Source organism: Ctenopharyngodon idella, chromosome 2, assembly GCF_019924925.1.
Source record: "Ctenopharyngodon idella isolate HZGC_01 chromosome 2, HZGC01, whole genome shotgun sequence".
Lineage (NCBI taxonomy): Eukaryota > Metazoa > Chordata > Actinopteri > Cypriniformes > Xenocyprididae > Ctenopharyngodon > Ctenopharyngodon idella.
The window spans coordinates 22374448-22396229 of record NC_067221.1 but is presented as its reverse complement, the minus strand read 5'-3'; positions in this window follow the sequence as shown (position 1 = coordinate 22396229).

Below are 21782 nucleotides of genomic sequence, written 5' to 3'. Positions count from 1 at the left end.
GCAGTGACGAATGACGTCAACTCAGGTGGACACCAATCATGATCACATGACTCTTTTCAATGATGCAATGGAGGACAAAGTCTCAACCCAATGTTTTGCTGACCTTTAAAGATGGTGCAGAAAGCAAAAGCTTGTATTATCATTTGATCTGCATCTATTGCAAATCATGTCATTTTTACTTCCTTTTCAGCCTAAGCTTTTCCAAGTCAGTATTTCTACCTTGGGTTGTTTTACCAAGTGTATAGAGTAAATGCAGATATCGGATATGAATCACTTTTAAAAGATGTACGCTGGTCGTGAAAAACATCGGATATAGTCAACAAATCTCAACTGGGCATTAATACCTGCTGTGTAAATGTGGCCTAAGTGCTTATTTTGCTATAACAGTTAAACTTAAGTGTCCCACTTTACCAATTTCCACACTTTATCTGTATGTCCTTATTCAATATTTTATTTATTCAGCAAATGCTTTTTAAATATATTATTTAGCAAGGATGTATTAAATTGATCAAAAGTTTTTTTTTTTTTTTCTTTTTTCTTTACACTGTTACTGTCACAGACCCGCCAGGCTCATCCATCAGCCAATCACAGCGCACTCCTTCACCCGAGTTCTAACCACGCGCATCTGATCCCCATCACCACGCAATCACCGCCAGACACTTAAGCACAGCACTCACCTCAGTTCACTGTCCGGTCTCGATTGACACAAGGACTGCTACTCCCATGCTCTTGCATCATGAGGAATACTTACCTGCTCTATCTCAGCGATTCTCCTGGTCTCCGTGTAAAGTGTCTGTGTGTGTGTACTCCTACCGTTCCTGTTTGGTCCGTCTACCTCTGCACCAGCCATCCGCCACGAGTCACTCACCTGCAATGAAAAAGGACAGTATTACCTTCTCTGGCGCGGCGGAGGATTGCAACGGTTTCATCCTACAGTGCTCGCTGGTCCTGGAGATGCAGTCGCAATTGTACCCTGACGATCGTTCTAAAGTGGCGTTCATCATCTCCCAGTTAAACGGATGTGCTTTGCAGTGGGCAGAAACAATCTGGTCGCAAAATGGACCCGCAATTCAGTCTCTGGCGAATTTTCTCACCCATTTCAGGACGGTTTTCGGAAGTCCCGTCAGAGATTCCTCGGTGGGTGAGCAACTTTATCAACTAAAACAAGGTTCAATGTCTGTCCATGATTATGCCCTCAAGTTTAGAACTCTGGCCGCGGCCAGCGGATGGAACGAACAAGCCCTGCTTATCACCTATTGTCAGGGTCTGGATCCCAGGGTGCGGCTGCATCTCGCTGCATACGAGGACTCCATCGGGCTTGAACGATTCATCCAGTTATCCATCAGGTTCGCCACTTGTATGCAGTCATGTCTAGAAGAACATTAGGACCAGCTGCTACGCACTCCCTTCCTCCGTCAGCCAGAGTTCATCAGCCCTCCAGAACCAGTACCCGAACCCATGCAACTAGAAAATAATTGGCTGACTTCCACCGAACGGCAGAGGCGGCTGACCCGAGGACTTATACTGTGGTGTATCTGGACATGTTAAATCTACATGTCCCACTCGTTCTCCTCGTCCCATGGTGAGTGCAGTTATACCATCCATCAAAAAGATAAAGCCACTCACCACTATTGTAACACTTACTGCTGTCAATGTTTCCATTCCAGTCTATGCCCTCCTCGACTCTGGGTCAGCCGGCAACTTTATCTCTGGTGCCCTCTGCCGTCAGCTCAAGCTCAAGACAATCCCCACGCCGGCAGTCTACCAGATCCATTCAGTAACTGGCAAGCCGCTAGGTCGCAAACCAGTCAACCGGTCTGCCGGTCCCGTCAAGCTCCAAGTGGGAATTCTTCATATGGAGGATCTTCATTTACTGGTTCTGGAGGATTCCACCGCTGATGTGATCCTAGGGTGCCCCTGGTTGGAGCAGCACAACCACATAATCTCATGGACCACCGGAGAGATCCTGAAGTGGGGCGACACCTGTTTTCCTGACTGCTTCCCCCAACGACTCCAACGACCTGTTTCACCTCCACAGTACCTTCCAGTGTTCTCCACCTCCATCGAGAGTCCCATTGAGAAGCAGTCAGTGGACATCCCATCCTGTTACGCCCCCTTCAGTGATGTGTTTTGCCCGAAGAGAGCCTCCAAGCTGCCTCCACACCGGCCATGGGACTGCGTCATCGATCTGCTTCCGGGTGAGTCAGTGCCCCGTGGGAAGATTTAACCATTATCCATCCCTGAGCAGAAGGCCATGGAGGAGTACATTGAAGAGGCACTAAACCAAGGCTACATCCATCCATCTACTTCCCCTGCTGCTTCGAGCTTCTTCTTCGTGGCCAAGAAGGACGGAGGCTTGCGGCCTTGTATTGATTACCAGGCTCTCAATAAAATAACCATCAAGTTCAGGTATCCTCTTCCCCTCGTCCCAGCGCCCCTGGAACGTCTCCGCAGTTCCACTGTTTTCACCAAGCTGGACCTCCGCAGCGCGTACAACCTCGTCCGGATACGTGAGGGGGACGAGTGGAAGACGGCATTTGTGACCCCTACCGGCCACTACGAATATCTTGTCATGCCGTATGGCCCCTCCGTATTCCAGGATTTCATCTATGAGGTGCTCCGGGAATTCCTCCATCGATCAGTCTTGGTATATATTGATGACATCTTGATCTATTCCCGGAGCATGGCCGAACATCACCACCACGTTGTGGAGGTCCTCCATCGCCTACATGAGTTCCAGTTGTTCCTCAAGGCTGAAAAATGCTCATTCCACCAACCCTCAGTTCAATTTCTCGGGTACAACATCGATAGCAGAGGGGAAGGTGGAGGCCATCAAGAACTGGCCCATACCATCCACCATCAAAGAATTCCAGAGATTAATCGGCTTCTCCAACTTCTATCGAAGATTTATCCAGAACTACAGCTCCATAGCCCATCCACTCACCGACCTCCTCCATAACAAGCCCAAGTCTCTGTCCTGGACACCAGCTGCCAACCACGCATTCAACACCTTGCGAGAAGCCTTCACCAGCGCACCGCTCCTCATCCATCCAGACCCTGACAAGCCCTTCGTCGTGGAGGTGGACGCCTCACACACCGGGGTAGGAGCAGTGCTCTCTCAGCAGCAGGAGAAACCAGCCAAACTCCATCCATGTGCCTTCTTCTCCCGTAAACTCAGCCCGGCAGAGAGGAATTACGATATTGGCAACAGAGAACCACTGGCCATCAAGCTGGCACTCGAGGAATGGAGGCATTGGTTAGAAGGCGCCAAGCATCAGTTCACCGTACTCACCGACCACAAAAACCTGGAGTATTTGAGGGAAGCCAAAAGACTCAACCCCCGTCAGGCCCGTTGGGCATTGTTCTTCACCCGTTTCAATTTCAATATCTCCTATCGTCCTGGCCCTAAGAACGTGAAGGCCAATGCTCTATCCCGGCTCTACGCTCCAGAAGAGACCAATGAGACTCCTGAACCCATCCTCCCAGAGAACATAATCGTAAGCCCCATTCAATGGTCGGAGACCTCAGTTCCCTCTGCCAATGCCTCTGCCAATACTCCACCGGGCTGTCCACCCGGATTACAGTATATCACCAGAACTCAACGCACTCAGTTAATCCACTCTTCCCACACATCTCTGGGCACTGGCCACCCAGGGGCCAATGAAACCCTCTCTCTGCTAAGAGAACGCTTCTGGTGGCCAAACATGGCCAGGGATGTGAGAAGGTACGTACGGGGATGTAAGGACTGTGCCATTTCCAAGAGCCCACGGCATCTACCATCCGGCAAGCTTCTTCCTCTGCCCGTTCCCAACCGACCATGGTCACACCTAGGAGTGGATTTTATCACCGATCTGCCTCCCTCCGACAACTGTACCTGCATACTGGTGGTTATCGACAGGTTCTCCAAATCCTGCCGAGTGATACCCCTTCAAGGGTCTTCCTACGGCCATGGAAACAGCAGAGCTCATGTTTAACCACATCTTCAGGTATTATGGTATCCCTGAAGATATTGTGTCGGATCGTGGACCCCAGTTTATCTCACGTGTGTGGAAAGCCTTCTTCGCCCTCCTAGGTGTGACCGTCAGCCTCTCCTCCGGCTACCACCCGCAATCGAATGGGCAGACGGAACGGAAGATCCAGGAAATCGGCCGCTTCCTACGTACCTTCTGCCATGGCCACCAGGACTCCTGGAACCAGTTCCTGGGTTGGGCCGAGTACGCCCAAAACTCCCTACGCCAACCTACCACTGGACTCACTCCCTTCCAGTGCGTACTCGGTTACCAACCCCCTCTGTTTCCCTGGTCCGGGGAACCATCGGACGTCCCTGCAGTCGACTACTGGTTCCGGGAGAGTGAGAGGGTCTGGGACGCAGCACACCACCAACTGCAACGAGCTCTCCGCAGGCGCAAGATGACGGCCGACCTCAGACGCTCCAAGACCCCCATATACCAACCAGGTCAGAAGGTTTGGCTGTCTACCTGGGACATCAGGTTGCGCCTGCCCTGCAAGAAGCTCAGTCCCAGATTCATTGGCCCCTTCAACATCGTGAAGCAGATCAACCCCGTCACGTATCAGCTCCAACTTCCTCCACAGTACAGAATTCACCCCACATTCCATGTCTCTCTCCTGAAACCTCACCACCCTTCTGTTCACTAATGTTCACTAATGAGGAAAAAATCCATCAACCTGTAAATATGATGAACATAAAATTATTTGATAAAGATCATAAATTTGTGTTTCACTTGTCAAGAGCAGTTCCTAGAGATCTGTATTCTAAGCACTGCTCTCATAGAAGATCCAAGTCACACGCACACTTCAAACAGAGCAAATGCCTTAGAATGATGGCTGCTAATCACTCTCTATCCGGACAAGAAGTCAGGGACACCAGAATTAAATTGATAACAGAATTGACTATACAGTGAATATATATGTATTTTTTAATCACAGTGTACTTATTTTAGATTTTCCCCAGACCTTTCTGTTTTCTGCTCTCCTTTGATACCCTCTATCTGTCAGTGATGATCAAACACAAGCCTTCACCCAGGTTTCCGAGGTCTTTTCTGCAGCCAGTAATAGGGGGCTGATTACTTTGAAAATGAAAGAGTGAGGGGAAAAAAATAGAATTCTGTCTTTTTTTTTTTTTTTTTTTTTTTGATGTTGGATTCTGTTTCAGGTCTTTCCAGTGTGTGAATGTTACATTACAGAGGTAAAAACAGAGACAAGCTTGCTATAATGAACCATAACTACCTCAACTGGGGCTTTTCTCTAAAACTACATGGTCTGTTTACCTGAGGAGTATATACCTGAAAAGTATATCCAAAAATGATTAGTCAGATGGATGTTGTTTATTTTTAGGATGTTAATTATCTTGTCATTATATAATTATTCTACATATAATTTTATCTGATATAATTTAGTGCCCCTGGCCAAACAACCATTGTCTTTTCTTTTAATAAATAAACTTTTGTAATTATCTTCAAGTATAGAGAATGCTGTCACCTGTACTGAAAGCTTAATCAATCAAATGCAGTGACTCTGACAGATTCACTGTTGAATGGTAATTCTCTCTGTCATGACTAATATTTGAGCACCTAGCTGATTTATACTTTTTTTTTCTGATGTCATACTTGTGCATTGTAGCATTGCAGTTGATCATCTCAGCAACATAACATGGATTGTCTGGGCAATATAACAACAACATTTAACAACAACAACAACTTTACATGTATTTGCTCTAAATTTATTAGGTTGAATATAAATTTGTTGTATTGATTCAACTAAATCATTTTAGCCAAGTAGATTTAAAATGTTTGAGTAAAATAAGGTACAGTGCTCAGCGTAAATGAGTTCACCCCCTTTGAAAAGTAACATTTTAAACAATATCTGGTAACACTTTAGAATACTGATCCTTCATTAATGAATAACTACACAGGAACAAATAAGTAATGCATTATTAACGCTCTAGTAACTACTATTAACTAACAAGAAACTCTGATTAATGAATTAATAAGTAATAGTGCCAGGGCCCATGATGACAAAGATGAAGACTACTGGGACTCTATACTCTGGAGTGATGAGACCAAGATAAATGTTTTTGGAACTGATGGCTTCAAAACTGTATGGTGTGGCAAAGGTGAGGAATACAAAGAAAAATACATGGTGCCTACAGTGAAACATGGTGGTGGCATTGTCCTTATGTGGGGCTGCATGAGTGCTGCTGGTGTCAGGGAACTGCATTTCATTGATAGCATCATCAATTCAAAGATGTACTGCTCTATACTGAAAGAGAAGATGCTACCATCACTCTGTGCCCTTGGTCGTCGTACACTTTTCCAACATGACAATGATCCTAAACACACATCTAAGGCCACTGTTGGATTTCTGAAGAAGAACAGGGTGAAAGTGATTCATTGGCTCCTGATCTGAACCCAATCGAACATCTATGGGGAATTCTGAAGAGACAAGTTGAGCATCACTCTCCATCCAGCATCCAGATGTTGCAAAATGTCGCCAACTTGTTCATTCCATGCCTAGAAGACTTGTTGCTGTCATTAAAAATCATGGAGGCCATACAAAGTACTAGATGTAGTAGTTTTTTTTTTTTTTTTTTTTTTTTTTTGTGGGGTGTACTCATTTTTGCATCACCCTAATTTGAGTAAAACTGAAAAATGTGTAATCTAAGTTATATTATTAACCTTACTTTAATGTTATAAGTTAAACAGTCTTGTCTACATTTTGGAAATTGTTTTTGTGTTCATTGAGATATTGTTTAAAATGTTACTTTTCAAAAGGGGTGTACTCATTTATGCTGAGCACTGCATATACACTCAGCAGTCACTTTATTAGGTAAACCTTTCTAGTCGTGGATTGAATCCTCTTTTGCCTTTAGAACTGCCTTAAAGGTGCAGTATGCAATTTCTCAAAATTGTTGTTGATATTTGAAATCAACCCAAACAAACACACCCTTCCCTTCATTGTTCCGCCACCAAAATGCATGGACACGCTATGCAAGAGTGTCTCTTTTATCATAATGCTTTGCGAAAAGCACACAAGAGTATATACAAGCAAGAGTTCGTTGTTAGTCGCCAGCAGCACACCAGCTCCAGACATGACACTCAAAATGTTACTCATGTATGGAGCAGAAACAATGCAACTTCGGCGTCTGTTTTCCGGCCTTCCCGCTTAGGTCTCTCCAGCACTAGAAAGCTTTTCTAATGTTAACAGGGGTCCTAAAGCTCTTGCCTGAAAATAGCCCTTCTTTTTCCAGTGATATTACTCTAGCCATCTCTCTTTCTAAAGTCTTTCTTCAAATCTCCCTCTTGCTCACTATCTCTCCCCTGCTATTATGAGTGGACATGCCCCCTACTGCTGATTGGCTACAAATTTGTTGTGACATTTGGTCCGATCCACTTTCAACAGCGTTTTTCAAAAATTGCTTACTGCACCTTTAATTCTTCGTGATATAGATTCAGCAAGGTGCTGGAAACATTCTTTTGAGAGTTTGGTCCATATTGACATGATAGCATCACTCAGTGTTCCAGATTTGTTGGCATGATGCTAATCTCCAGTTCCACCACATCCCAAAGGTGCTCTATTGGATGGAGATCTGGTGACTGTGGAGGCCATTTGAGTCTAGTGAACTCATTTTTTTATGTTCAAAAAAACAGTTTGAGATGATTTGAGCTTTGTGACATGATGCGTTATCCTGCTGGAAGTAGCCATCGAAGATGGGTACACTGTGGCCATAAAGAGATGGACATGGTCAGCAAAAATACTTAGGCAGGCTGTAGCGTTTAAACAAGGCGCACTTTGGGCCCATTAGTAACAAGTGAGCATAGAAAATATCCCCCGCACCATTAGACTACCACCAGCAACCTGCACTGTTGCGCATGAACTGCTGTGCCAAATTTTGAAACTACCATCTGAATGATGCAACAGAAATCGAGACTCATCAGACCAGGCACTGTTTTTCCAATCTTCTATTGTCCAATTTTGGTAAGCCTGTCTGAAATGTAGCCTCACTTTCCTGTTCTTAGCTGACAGGAGTGGCACCTGGTGTGGTCTTCTGCTGCTGTAATCCATCTGCTTCAAGGTTTGACATGTTGTGCGTTGTGATTATTTGAGTTACTGTTGCCTTTCAGCTCAAACCAGTCTGGCCATTCTCCTTTTATCTCTGGCATCAACAAGGCATGTTCACCCACAGAACTGCCGCTCGCTGGATATCTTCTCTTTTTCACACCATTCTCTGCAAACCCTAGAGATGGTTGTGTGTGAAAATCCCAGTAGATCAGTAGTTTCTGAAATACACAAACCAACCCATCTGGCACCAACAACCATGTCACATTCAAAGTCATAGTTCACCCAAAAAGGAAAATTCTGTCATCATTTACTTACCCCCATGTTGTTCCAAACCCGTATGGAAGAAGATATTTTTGTTTGTTTGTTTGTTTTATCCATACTTTGAAAGTGAATGTGGTCCAAATACATTCATTCTCATCATTGTATAGATGAAAAACCCTTGCAATTTTTTTTCTTTTCCAAAATATCTTTTGTTACACAGAAGAAATAAAGTCGGTGAGTAAGTGACGACACAATTTTCATTTTTGAGTTAACTATCCCTTAGTCAAATAGCATAAAAAGACCTTTAAACTTGCAATATTCACAATGTTGCATAGTTTTATGTTGTCAGCAAAATAATCACAAATATATTTTGAATATTCTTCTATATATCGACCAGCCATAATCACAACTACTAAACTGCTCGTAATGGAGCATCCAAAGCTGCTTATGACCCATGCAGTTTGGCGGACCAGAAGAATGCAGACTGAAATCTTAATAAAACAGTTAATGCTTACTGAAGCCAGCTGTATCAACATGGTTAAAACCCATCCCAAAGTGAATAAGTCTATTGCTGCATAATACAGTGGAGCTGCTAGAAGCGAATCAAGTAAAGCTAGTCTCATCATTTGCTAAATTTGTTTGCTTTATGATCAATACTTCTCTTCCCCTGGTACTATATCACAAAATGGCCATTAGACTCATTTAAAGCCCTCTGATGTTACTGGGATATTTGCACATGTCTTTGGCTGACACTGGGCACAGTCATTATTAGCCAAACAGCCTCATTAAAGAGAGGTTTAATCTTGCTTAAATGATGTGGAATTGGCAGCTAAATTAACCTCCGCTGTACCTCTTTAGTGGATCTGAGGATCAGCAATGGTCAAATGAGCAGTCTGTAAGCACATTAGCTTTGCAGTAAATGTTGGACCCGGTGACGCAAGTAAAGAGAAAAAGAAGAAATAAATGTAATTAACAAGCATTAACTCTCTATTACTTATCATGGGGCGATTTGCGTCTCAGTAAAGGTGTCATTGAAAGCTATCTTTAGCTTGTGCTTTTAGAGTAATTGAATGCTCTTTTGGCTTAGAGATTATCGATCAAGCACCGAAATGCTACAAAGGTATAAATCTACTAATATGTGATTTCTTTAAAGGGTTAGTTCACCCCAAAATGAAATTTCTGTCATTTATTACTCACCCTCATGTCGTTCCAAACCCGTTAGACTTTCAATTATCTTCGGAACACAAACGAAGATTGTTTTGATGACAGAATTCTGTCAGATTTCCTTCCATAGACTGTCTTTGCAGCTGACACTTTGAGGCTTCAAAAAGTTCATAAAGAGATCAGAAAACTAATTCATATGAATCGAGGGGTTTAGTCCAAATTTTCTGAAGAGAATCTATCACTTGTTATGATGATCAGATTTAATTTAGGCTTTTACTCGCATGTAAACATTGGTCAGCGAACATAAGCTTGCATGTAAACATTGGTCAGTGAACATAAGCAGAAGCTCAACCGAACCTGAATAACGCACAAGAACAAACCTCTTCTGGAAGCTCTTCTGTGAAGGTCAAAGTCCCATTGAAATTGCTTAATAACACAAAAGTGAAACAACAAACCTCTTCCGGAAACTTAAACATACTGCGTAACACAAGAGAATGAACCTTTGAGAATGTTTGAGCTTCCGGAAGAGGTTTGTTGCTTCACTTTTGTGTTATCAAGCAACTTCAATGGGACTTGGACTTTGAGGGACTTTGAGGTTGGGGGTCAATGTTCTGCTTTACTGCAGAAGAATATGTCTGATTTATTCTAGAGAAACATGCAGGAGCGAAAATATGGCAGGCTGAGACATGGATCTACAACCCCATTTCCATTTCCAGAAAGTTGGGACATTTTGTAAAATGCAGGCAAAATGTATTTTGTACATATATATATATAATTGTTTTTGGCGGCAACACACTTCAAAAAAGTTGGGACAGAGGCATGTTTACCACTGTGTCACTGTGTTTACCTTTTAATTACACTTTTTAATTGTTCGGAAATTGAGGATACTAATTGTTGCATTTTTGCAAGTGGAATTTTTGCTCAATCTTGCTTGATACAAATCAGCTACAATTCTAATATATGCCTCAGCGTCATTGGTACCTTCACACATATGCAAGTCACCCATGCCATTTGCACTGATGCCCCCCCCCATACCATGACAGATGTTTGCCTGAGATTTCTCTGGATACCCTGAATCTTTCCACAATATTATGTATGCTTGATGCTGCAAGACCTAAATTATTTGCAATCTTGCATTGAGAAATGTGATTTTTGAACTGTTTGACCATTGTAACATGATATTTGGCATAAAGTGGTGAGCCAATACCCATCTTTGCTTGCAAAGACCGAGATGCTCCTTTCATACCCAATCAAAATACCCTCAACTATTACCAATTCACCTGGGGGGTATTCCAAAAAGCCAGGTTAACTTAACCTTGCTTACTCGAGGTATGCTGGTTCCAAAAACGCGTCCAGGAGTAAGTTCAGCCAACCCAGAGTATGTTCACGGTTAACACAAGATATTCTCAACAGAGCGACAAATCCATGATTCACCATGGAAACAGACGCTAAGAAAAAGTGTGTCATTCTACTTCCTTCTTTTGTTTAACGGCGATTTACATAGCCTACTTAGTGCACATCACCACCTATTTGGTGGTTGTGCAATCATTTTTCAATCTTTTCCTTTAATAAGTAATCTTTATTCACTGAGAATACGAAATATATTGTTTGTTTGATGCTAATTATTTAATAAGATATCACATTTGTATTTTATTATAGAAATACGTTATAGCATAAAAAAATAAATTAATTGAATGCAGATTCATGTGTGAGATGACAATAAGATAAATAAAATAAAAAATATATTAGAGTTCAATATATATATATATATATATATATATATATATACACATACAAACAAAATGGTGGTGGCCATCACAGGTGTTATATGTCTGATTCTGTTCGGAAAGATGGACCCTCATAACAAGTAACTATGGACTTACTGGCTGTCCAGCTTCTCTGTTTGGAACAGGAAAAGCTTTCTCTCGAGGCACACACCAGTGTGTTCCTCGACCTGGCGTGCCGTACCACTTTCCCAGACCGTTCGCTGTGCACATTCTACTTCACCAGCTTGAATGTGGAAACCAAGGCACGCCTGCTCGGTGTGAGACCTCGGGGAAATTCCACAGAATTTGTGAAGTGGGTGCTGGTGCACAAAGATTCACTGTTTACCATCGGCCCCACTGAGGATGATGTCACCAGCCCCACTCCAACACCGCCAGAGACCAGCCATCCACCACCTGCGAACGAACCGATGGAGATGTTGCCTGTGCCCACCGCAGACCATGGAGACTGGCCTGCTGCGATTGATGAGCCCAAACCGAGGAAGACGTTGAAAGGAGTCATCGACCCAGAGCCCATACCACAGCAAATGTCTGACCAGGTGCGCAAGCCGGCAACACTGTGGATCGCAGAGGGAGCGTTAGTGGAGATTGATAGCTTGGAGGATAGCCCCGCCCACACTCCCGCCGCTGTGAGTGAGTTGAGCCTGGCCTCTGGAGGATATATGGAGGAACATAAGCCGCTTTTCCACCGTCGGGCCGAACGGTTCTCATTGCGTAACCGTTCCATTCTCTGCTGTCACCATGGCTCCTCCCGCCTTCAACACCACCCTGGGGCCCCATCCTGGCTGGTCTCTGGACCACCACCTGGATTCTCCTGTTCCTGGCTCCTCAATGGTTTCTCCCATTATCTCATTACCTACTTGTTAAGTTCCCTTTGTTTGCCATGCATATATATATATATATATATATATATATATACCCTGTGTTCTCCCTCAGTGTTTGTCCTTCTTCGTCTATATATAACATGGGTGAAATAAGTATTCTGTTATTCTCTCTTTTTTATTAAAATCCTGTTTCCTGCTCTATCTCTTCGTCGTGCTTTTGGATACACACCGTTCCGTGACAACAGGAAGCACAGTTGATGAAGGAAGAACCTCTGTGACTAATGGACTTAGGAGTTCTGAGACCACCAGGCTCGGAAGTGCTGAGACCACTGGGTTTGGGACCACTAAGACCACCAGGCTAGGGATGGCCATTTAGGTCTGTGGTGGACAAGCTCCATGGCAGTCAGAGGTTGGGATGCATAGTATAGGGTTTCTCATAGTTGAAGCACACGCTCCATGAATTCACAAAATGTCCCTCGAGCACTGAAGGTGTTGAGTTCTGAGTGGTTCATTTAGTCAAGTCTGATACAGGATAATAAGCAATTTGTCCAGAAAACGAGTTTAGCATGATAATTCTAAAAACTCACAGGTGTGGTCCTCAAAGGAATGCTAGCCCTGATGGAAGAAATGTGGATCTAAGTGCAAGGTGTTGTAATAAACTAACAAAACAATAACAGAGAACCATGGGACACTGTGAACAAGGGATCATGGAAAACAAGGGCATGCAAGAAACATCCATTCAATGACTGACCAAGAACAAAGGAAACAGGACTATATACAAAAAAAGGGATAGTGAGCAAACAAGACACACCTGGGAACAATCAGGGACTATTTTACAAAAAAAACTACAATGGACTACAAACATGGTATACGCTCTTTCAAACATGTAGACTCTTTCACCTAGATATCATCACATAGAGACTGTGTCTGTTTCCCGAATTAGTAAATACAAAAAACTCCCAAACCCATTTGGCTAAAACCAGACGATTACATTATTTAAATGAATCCACACCCCAAGATTGTTGTTACTTTATAATCACGAGCCTTGTCTGAAAGGCAAAGGGGGTGTTGTTGCTGTTATTTATAATAATATCTTCAATACCCAGTAGTTACTCAAAAGTCTAGTGTCAAATATAATTCCTTCTAAGTGATGGTGCTTTATGTAAGGTCATCTAGTGTAAGTGATAAATCCCATTTGACATTTGTGCTGGCTACTGTATACAGGCCACCAGGGAACCATACAGACTTTATCAACGAATTTGCTGACTTTCTATCATAGTCAGTTCTGGCTGTGGTTAAAGCCTGCAGCAGAGCGATGACATCTCAGATCATTATCTAGTGTCATGTATACTACATTTGTCCTAGGCCGCAAATCCGACTGTTACAAATATGGTAGAACTATCACTTCTACCACTAAAGATTGCTTTATAAATTATCTTCCTGATCAGTTTCATCTTCTCAGCATACCAGATAGCTTAGTAAAACTCAATGTTGCAACAGAAACTATTGACTCTCTTTTCCAGCACATTAGACACAGTTGCTCCTTTGCGCTTAAAAAAGATTAAAGAAAAAAGCCCAATGCCGTGGTACAACGAGCACACTCGGGTCCTTAAGAGAGCAGCCAGAAAATTGGAGCGCAGCTGGAAGAAAACAAAACTAGAGGTTTTTCGCATTTCATGGAAAGAAATGATTATTGCATATAAAAAGGCCTTAAAAAGCTAGATCTGCTTATTTTTCGACTCTCTTGAAAAAAAACAAAAACAACCCTATTTTTTTGATACAGTGGCTAAATTAACGGGAAATAAATCTTCAAGTTCTGAAGTTTCCAAACAGCACAGCAGTAATGACTTTGTGGACTTCTTTACTTGCAAGATTGATAATATTAGAGAGAAAATTATAACCATGCAACCGTCTAGCACAGTATCACATCAGACAGTGCATTGTAGTGTCCCTGGGGAAAAAATCCATTCATTCATTGCTATTGGAGAGGAAGATCTATTAAACTCTTTAAATAATCTAAATCAACAACATGTATGTTAGACCCTATACCAACTAAGCTACTGAAGGAGATGCTTCCAGAGGTCATAGATCCTCTTCTTACTATTATTAATTTATCTTTGTCACTAGGATAAATACAGAAAACTTTTAAGCTGGCTATTATTAAACCTCTTAAACAAACTCTTAATAAACTTGATCCTAGAGAATTAGTCAATTACAGGCCAATCTCGAATCTACATTTTCTGTCAAAAATACAAAAAAAAAAAAAGCAGTATCCTCACAACTATGTTCAAGTCAGGATTTAGACCGTACCATAGTACTAAGACTGCTCTCATTAGAGTTACAAATTATTTGCTCTTATCATCAAATCGTGGTTGTATCTTTCTATTAGTGTTACTGGATCTTAGGGCTGCATTTGACACTATCGACCACTACATTCTTTTGAATACACTCAAAAACTTGGTTGGCATTAGTGGAATTGTATTGGCATGGTTCAAATCATACTTATCTGACCATTATCAGTTTGTAGCAGTAAAGGAAGAGATGTCATACCGATCACAAGTTCAGTATGGAGTACTGCAAAGATCAGTAATCAACAATTTTCACTCTGTACATACCCTTGGGAGATATCATTTGGAAGCATGGCATTAGTTTTCACTGTTACACTGATGATACTCAGCTCTATATTTCTTCGCTCCATGATGAAACTTGTCAATTCACAAAATTAATGGAATACATAGGTGATATAAAAAAATTGAATGACTAGTAATTTCCTACTACTAAGTTCCGAAAAAAACAGAGATTCTAATTATTGGACCAAAAACCTCTGTCAGTTAGGAACCTGGGTGTGCTATTTGATTCCAATCTTTCATTTGGAAGCCATGTTTCTAGCATCTGTAAAACCCCATTCTTCCATCTTAAAAATATATCTAAATTATGGCATATGCTCTCAAATGACAAATGCGGAACAGTTCATGCATTCATGACCTCAAGGCTTGATTATTATAATACTCTACTGGGTGGTTGTCCTGCACACTTAATAAACAAACTCCAGCTGGCCCAGAACACAGCAGCTAGAGTTCTTACTAAAACCAGGAAGTATTAGCCTGGTTCCCTTTCGTGGGAACTGTTGACGCTGCGTATAACGCATTGGGAACCTTCTGCGTGATAACGTCATTGAAGCACTCATGTATCTAACCAATCGCGTAGCGAGACATCAGAGGCGGGTGACGTCACGGACCAGGAAACTATAAAGCATACCCGGATGCAGAGATTGCTAGCTTCTGTTGTCTTCAGCAAGCACTCTATGTTATCTTGTGTGTCTTATTTGGTGTTGTTTGTCTACCATCTACTATTTAGAAAGACAAGATCTCTTCGTCTGAGGACAAGAGTTTCAGTTTGCACAACACAATATATATATATATATATATATAAGACACAAAAATGGCGGAGAAACAGCAGCATTTCGTTAAGTGTGTTCATCCCTGTGACAGATTTTTAACACCTGGGGATACACACGAAATGTGTGTTGTTTGTCTGGGGGTTGAGCATGCACAGGCAGCTCTCGAGGGGGCTGTCTGTGTGCACTGCGATAAGCTCACCCTCAGAGTGTTAAGATCACGCCGGGCACTCTTTGATAGAGAGGGTGCCTTGGCTGGTGTTCCCCGCGGATCGGGTCCCGCTGCTGCCGAGGCACAGTGCAGACTTCATTTGTGGGGTTCACAAATGGAGCTGGCAGAGGGGTTTGAGATGGGCCCAGCCTTATCTCAGCCCTCACCTGCCAGATCCAGTGTCTCTCCTCTGGTGGTGGAAGCACGCGCTGCGGTTTCTTCCCCCCGGAGAGAGACACCGGCGCTTCACCTCTCTTTCTCCAAGGAGGTTGATGTGGTGAGCGTCGAGACTGGGGAGGAGGACCCGCCATCCTCTTCCCCAGCATATGAGGAGCTCTTGGAGGTGGTGACCAGGGCTGTGGATAAGTTAAAAATCGATTGGCCAGTAGAGAAGGCAGAAACGAAACCAAAGAGTAAACTCGATGAACGGTTTCTCCCTGCCCAGTCACTACCCCAGCGTCGGGGTTTGCCTTTCTTCCCCGATCTCCACACCGAGGTGTGGAGATTGTGGAGAAGGCCAGTCCAATATAGAGTTTTCAGCCCCCAGACTTCGATCTACAGCAATATAATGGGGCTGAAACAGCACGGCTATGGGGCGATGCCTCGGGTAGAAGAGACGCTCGCGAGCTATCTCTCGCCCGAGTCCGCATCGTCCCTAAAAACCCTGACGCTGCCCACTAAGCCCCTAAAGACAACATCGGGCTTGGTGGGCAAGGCTTATGCGGCAGCGGGTCAAGCAGCAGCATGCTTACACACAATGTCACTGCTGAAAGCATATCAAGCCGACCTGCTGGGGGAGATTGATGAAAGAGGGGAGGCCACATTCAAGTGCATCCAGGAACTCAGAAAAGCGACAGACCTGGCTCTCCGTGCCACCAAAGAGACGGCCAAATCAGTAGGCCGTTCTATGGCAGCCTTGGTGGCCACGGAGAGGCACTTGTGGCTGAACCTCTTGGACATAAGGGACAGAGACAAAACTGCCCTTATGGACGCGCTGCTGTCTCCTGTGGGCCTGTTTGGCGACGCTGTAACATCAGTTGTCGACAGGTTCCAGGAGACTAAGAAACAATCTGCGGCGTTCCAGAGGTTCCTCCCCCGCCGTTCAAAAATTCCCCCCGCTGTCCACGAGCTCCTCCGCGCACCACAGAGCGCAGCAGAAAATCAGTGTGGCCACCCGTACTCCCCCGCAGAAAGCCTGGGGATTGGGGCGGTCTACACAGCAGAAGCCTTCGAGGGGTAAAACGGACCTGTGGGCCGTTATTATCGCCAAGAAGGCTTCAAAGCGGTCCTGACATCTGTGGGTCAGGACCCATGAGGGCGACCCCCTCCGGAGGGAGCCTGGTGTTAGGATATCTGGCACCCGCTTCCCTTCGGCGCCCTCAGGGGACCGTTATGCTAACCCTGCCACCCAATGTGCGTCAGGGCGCAGTGGTCTCTACCGACCCTCCGAGGAGGGCCGGTCACCACTTGATTCAGCTGTCTTCTGCCGGTGCGCCGCTTCAGAGCGTTGAATCAAGTGCTCAAAAAACACCAGAGGCCAGTCTCGAGAGACTGGTTCCCTTAGTATATTTTATGGCAGAATGGAAACTTCTGACGAATATATCGAAATGGGTGCTGCTCATCATAGAAAAGGGTTACAGAATTCAGTTCGGGTCTTGCCCACCCAGGTTTAACGGGGTTCTTCCCACAGTGGTGACCCCCGAGCAGTCTCTGGTGATGGAACAAGAGGTTATGACACTTTTGCAAAAAGGAGCTATAGAAAGGGTTCCTCCTCCCAGCAAGCTGTCAGGCTTTTACAGCCGCTACTTCATTGTTCCAAAGAAGGATGGGGGACTACGTCCTATCATAGATTTACGTGTGCTAAATCGCTCTATACAAAAGCTAAAATTCAAGATGCTTACACTCAAACAGATTATCCCACAGATCAGGTCCGAGGACTGGTTTGTGGCGATAGACCTGAAAGATGCGTACTTTCATGTGTCCATCCATCCTTCTCACAGGAAGTTCCTCAGGTTTGCTTTCGGGGGCGAAGCTTACCAATACAGGGTTCTTCCGTTCGGCCTGTCATTATCACCCCGTACATTCACGAAGTGCATGGATGCAGCTCTGGCTCCACTGAGACTCCAGGGCATCTGCGTACTGAATTATATCGACGATTGGTTGATTCTAGCTCAATCAGAGCAACTAGCAGTTCAGCATCGAGATGCTGTTCTGTCCCACATGAAAAGGCTTGGGCTGAGGCTCAATGCCAAAAAGAGTGTACTAGTTCCGGCTCAGACTACCACTTATCTAGGTGTAGTCTGGGACCCCACCACGATGCGGGCACATCTGTCCCCTGCTCGTGTGAGTTCCATTCTCGCAGCCGTGAAAGGGGTGAAATTAGGCCAGTCACTCACTGTAAAACAGTTCCAGAAACTGTTGGGTCTGATGGCAGCTGCGTCCAACGTGATACCTTTTGGCCTTCTGCACATGAGACCCTTACAGTGGTGGCTCAGGACCAGGGGGTTTTCTCTGAGGGGAAATCCTTTTCGCATGATCAAAGTCAAGCGGCAATGCCTTCGTGCTCTGGCCGTGTGGAAAAATCCCTGGTTCCTGTCCCAGGGACCTGTGCTGGGGACTTCCGGTCGTCGTGTAATGCTTACGACAGATGCTTCCCTCACGGGCTGGGAGGCGATCACAAGTGGTCGCTCAGCTCAGGGTTTATGGGAGGACCATCAGCTCTCCTGGCACATAAATTGGCTGGAGATGATGGCGGTGTTTCTAGCATTGAAACACTTCCTCCCAGACCTGAGAGACCACCATGTGTTGGTCCGCACGGACAACATGTCAGTGGTCTCATACATAAACTATCAGGGGGGTCTGCGGCCTCGCCAACTATATTACTTGGCCCGTCGGATCCTCCTATGGTCCCTAGGGAAGCTGATCTCGTTGAAGGCAGCTTACATCCCGGGGTATCAAAACGTGGGAGCAGACACCCTGTCGAGGCAGGGGCCGAGGCCCGGGGAGTGGAGACTCCACCCAGAAGTGGTGGATCTCATATGGAAAAATTTCGGTCAAGCAAAAGTCAACCTATTTGCTTCAGGAGAGTCAACCCAGTGTCCACTCTGGTACTCCCTAACACATCCAGCACCTCTGGGTCTGGATGCCATGGTGCAGATGTGGCCGAGGCTACGTCTGTACACATTTCCCCCGTTCGCTCTGCTCCCGGGAGTTCTAGAGAAAGTACGCCAGGAGGGGGCCAGCCTAATACTGGTAGCCCCGTTCTGGCCAACCAGGATATGGTTTTCGGACTTAGTGTCCCTATTAGACAACTCCCCAATGGAGCTTCCCCTCAGACAGGACCTCCTGTCGCAAGCGGGCGGCACGATAATACACCCTCGCCCAGAACTGTGGAAGCTATGGGCCTGGCCTCTGAGGGGGCCAGGTTCATAGACGCTGGTCTCCCAACTGAGGTTGTGGAGACCATCCTTAACTCCAGAGCTCCCTCCACAAGGAAGCTGTATTCCTATAAATGGAATTTATTTTCTACTTGGTGTAGACAAAATAATACGGACCCTGTCCACTCTCCTATAAGCTTTGTGCTAAGATTCCTCCAAGAAAAGTTCTCGGAGGGCTTATCTCCTTCAACCTTGAAGGTTTATGTTGCAGCTATCTCAGCCTATCATGCTCTTCTTGAGGGGGATTCCTCGGTAGGACGAGACCCCCTCGTTACACGCTTCCTCCGTGGTACACTGAGGTTGAGGCCTCAAGTGCGCACAAGGGTTCCGGCCTGGGACCTGGCTGTGGTATTGCAAGGGTTAGCCGAGGCTCCCTTCGAACCATTAGAGGAGGTTCCAGAAAAGTTCCTCACTCTGAAAACTATTTTCTTACTTGCTATCACTTCTCTGAAGAGGATAGGAGACTTACAAGCATTTTCAGTTGCTCCATCTTACCTGGAATTTGCCCCAGGAATGGTGAAGGCATTCCTTCATGCTAGACCTGGCTATGTGTCAAAGGTCCCCACCAATGTCCCAGGTCCCATTGTGCTCCAGGCCTTCTATCCTCCTCCCTTCGAGACTTCGGATCAGGAAAAACTGAATCTGCTCTGCCCAGTGAGGGCTTTGGATGCGTATGTCCACAGAGCTGCCCTGTGGCGAAAGTCAGATCAATTATTTGTCTGTTATGGGTCCCCTAAGAAAGGGGGCCCAGCATCTAAGCAGAGGATGAGCAAGTGGGTGGTCAAGGCCATCTCACTTGCATATGAAGCGGCCAGACAGCCTTCTCCATTGAATGTCCGCGCCCATTCTACCAGGGGTATGGCAGCATCAAAGGCTTTGATGTCTGGTATTTCCATTAATGATATCTGTGATGCAGCTGGATGGTCATGCCAGCACACATTTATCAGGTTTTATAACCTTGATGTTGGCTCCACTCCGGGGTCTTCTATTCTGTCAAGTTAACATTGGCAAGTACTTGAAGCTACGGCACAGTTGGGATTGCGTTCCCAATGCGTTATACACAGCGTCGACAGTTCCCACGAAAGAGAACGTCTCAGGTTACAGATGTAACCCTGGTTCCCTGAGTAGGGAACGAGACGCTGCGTCTCCTGCCGTACCCCCAGCATACTTGCGAGTGCTTGCTTCAGACTTATCCCAGAAGCTAGCGATCTCTTTATAGTTTCCTGGTCCGTGACGTCACCCGCCTCTGATGTCTCGCTACGCGATTGGTTAGATACATGAGTGCTTCAATGACGTTATCACGCAGAAGGTTCCCAATGCGTTATACGCAGCGTCTCGTTCCCTACTCAGGGAACCAGGGTTACATCTGTAACCTGAGACGTTCTGTCAACACTGCATTGACTCCCTATTAAACATCGTACACATTTTAAAATCTTGATAATTACTTACAAAGCACTAAATGGTTTAGCTCCTTGAGTGAGCTTTAAACGCATTTCACGTCTATTGTGATCTCAAAATTTTGGCCAGTTGATAATACCTACAATATCAAAATCAACAGCAGGCGGTAAATCCTTTTCCTATTTAGCACCTAAACTTTGGAACAGTCTTCCTAGCATTGTTCGGGAAGCAGACACACTCTGTCAGTTTAAATCTAGACAAAAAACCCATCTCTTTAACCCATATACATAACACATTATCAATTTCTATTTTCAAATCAGTTAAATTATTGTTAGGCTGCATAAATTAGGTCAGCCAGAACCGGGAACACTTCCTATAACACCCGATGTACTTGTTACATCATAAGAAGGATGGTATCTACGTTAATATTAGTCTCTCTGTTTATCCAGAAGTTTACCATAATCAGCCGGATCTGGGCCATATCCATTTCAGATGGAGGACCTGAGCCTAAACACGAGCACAACACATCCCTGAAGTGTCAGCAGAGATTGTGTCAATTAGACCATCCCCTGTGAAGGCCTCATCGACACGATAGCCAGTGGCACAGATCCTCAACAAACCCGTCTCCATACCAGCTGTTGAATTCGAACTTCAACCAGATGGAACTGGATTAAATATTTTGAATGTTCTGATCCAATCTGACTTCTGACCTGTAATGCTACCTGAATCATAATCATACACTGTTTGTTTGTTGGCCTGAGGAGAACATTAGGTCACCTGATAGAGTTTGGGTTCCTTGCCACTGTCGCCTCTGGCTTGCTTAGTTGGGGACACTTATTATTCAACAGTATTACTGATCTGCCTGCACTGACACCATTGTATGCGAACTGAATTGAGCTGGGCGATGACATCACTGTTTTCTCCAGAGCTACTGTAAAGATAAATGAGCTAAATTAATAACTAATGATTTTTACAATGGAATTGAATCAATACTGAACTTAAGCTGGAGAATGACACTATTTTCTCCTAGAGCTGCTATACAGCCAAAATTATGTTTCTTGCTATCACTGTAAAGCTGCTTTGAAACAATCTCATTGTAAAAAGAGCTATATAAATAAAGGTGACTTGACTTGACACCCAATAGGAAACAAACAAAACATCAAAATAAAAGTCTGGGGATAGAACCAGAAACTTGTAACAGTTCTGTTTTGTGAAATCTGTTCAGTG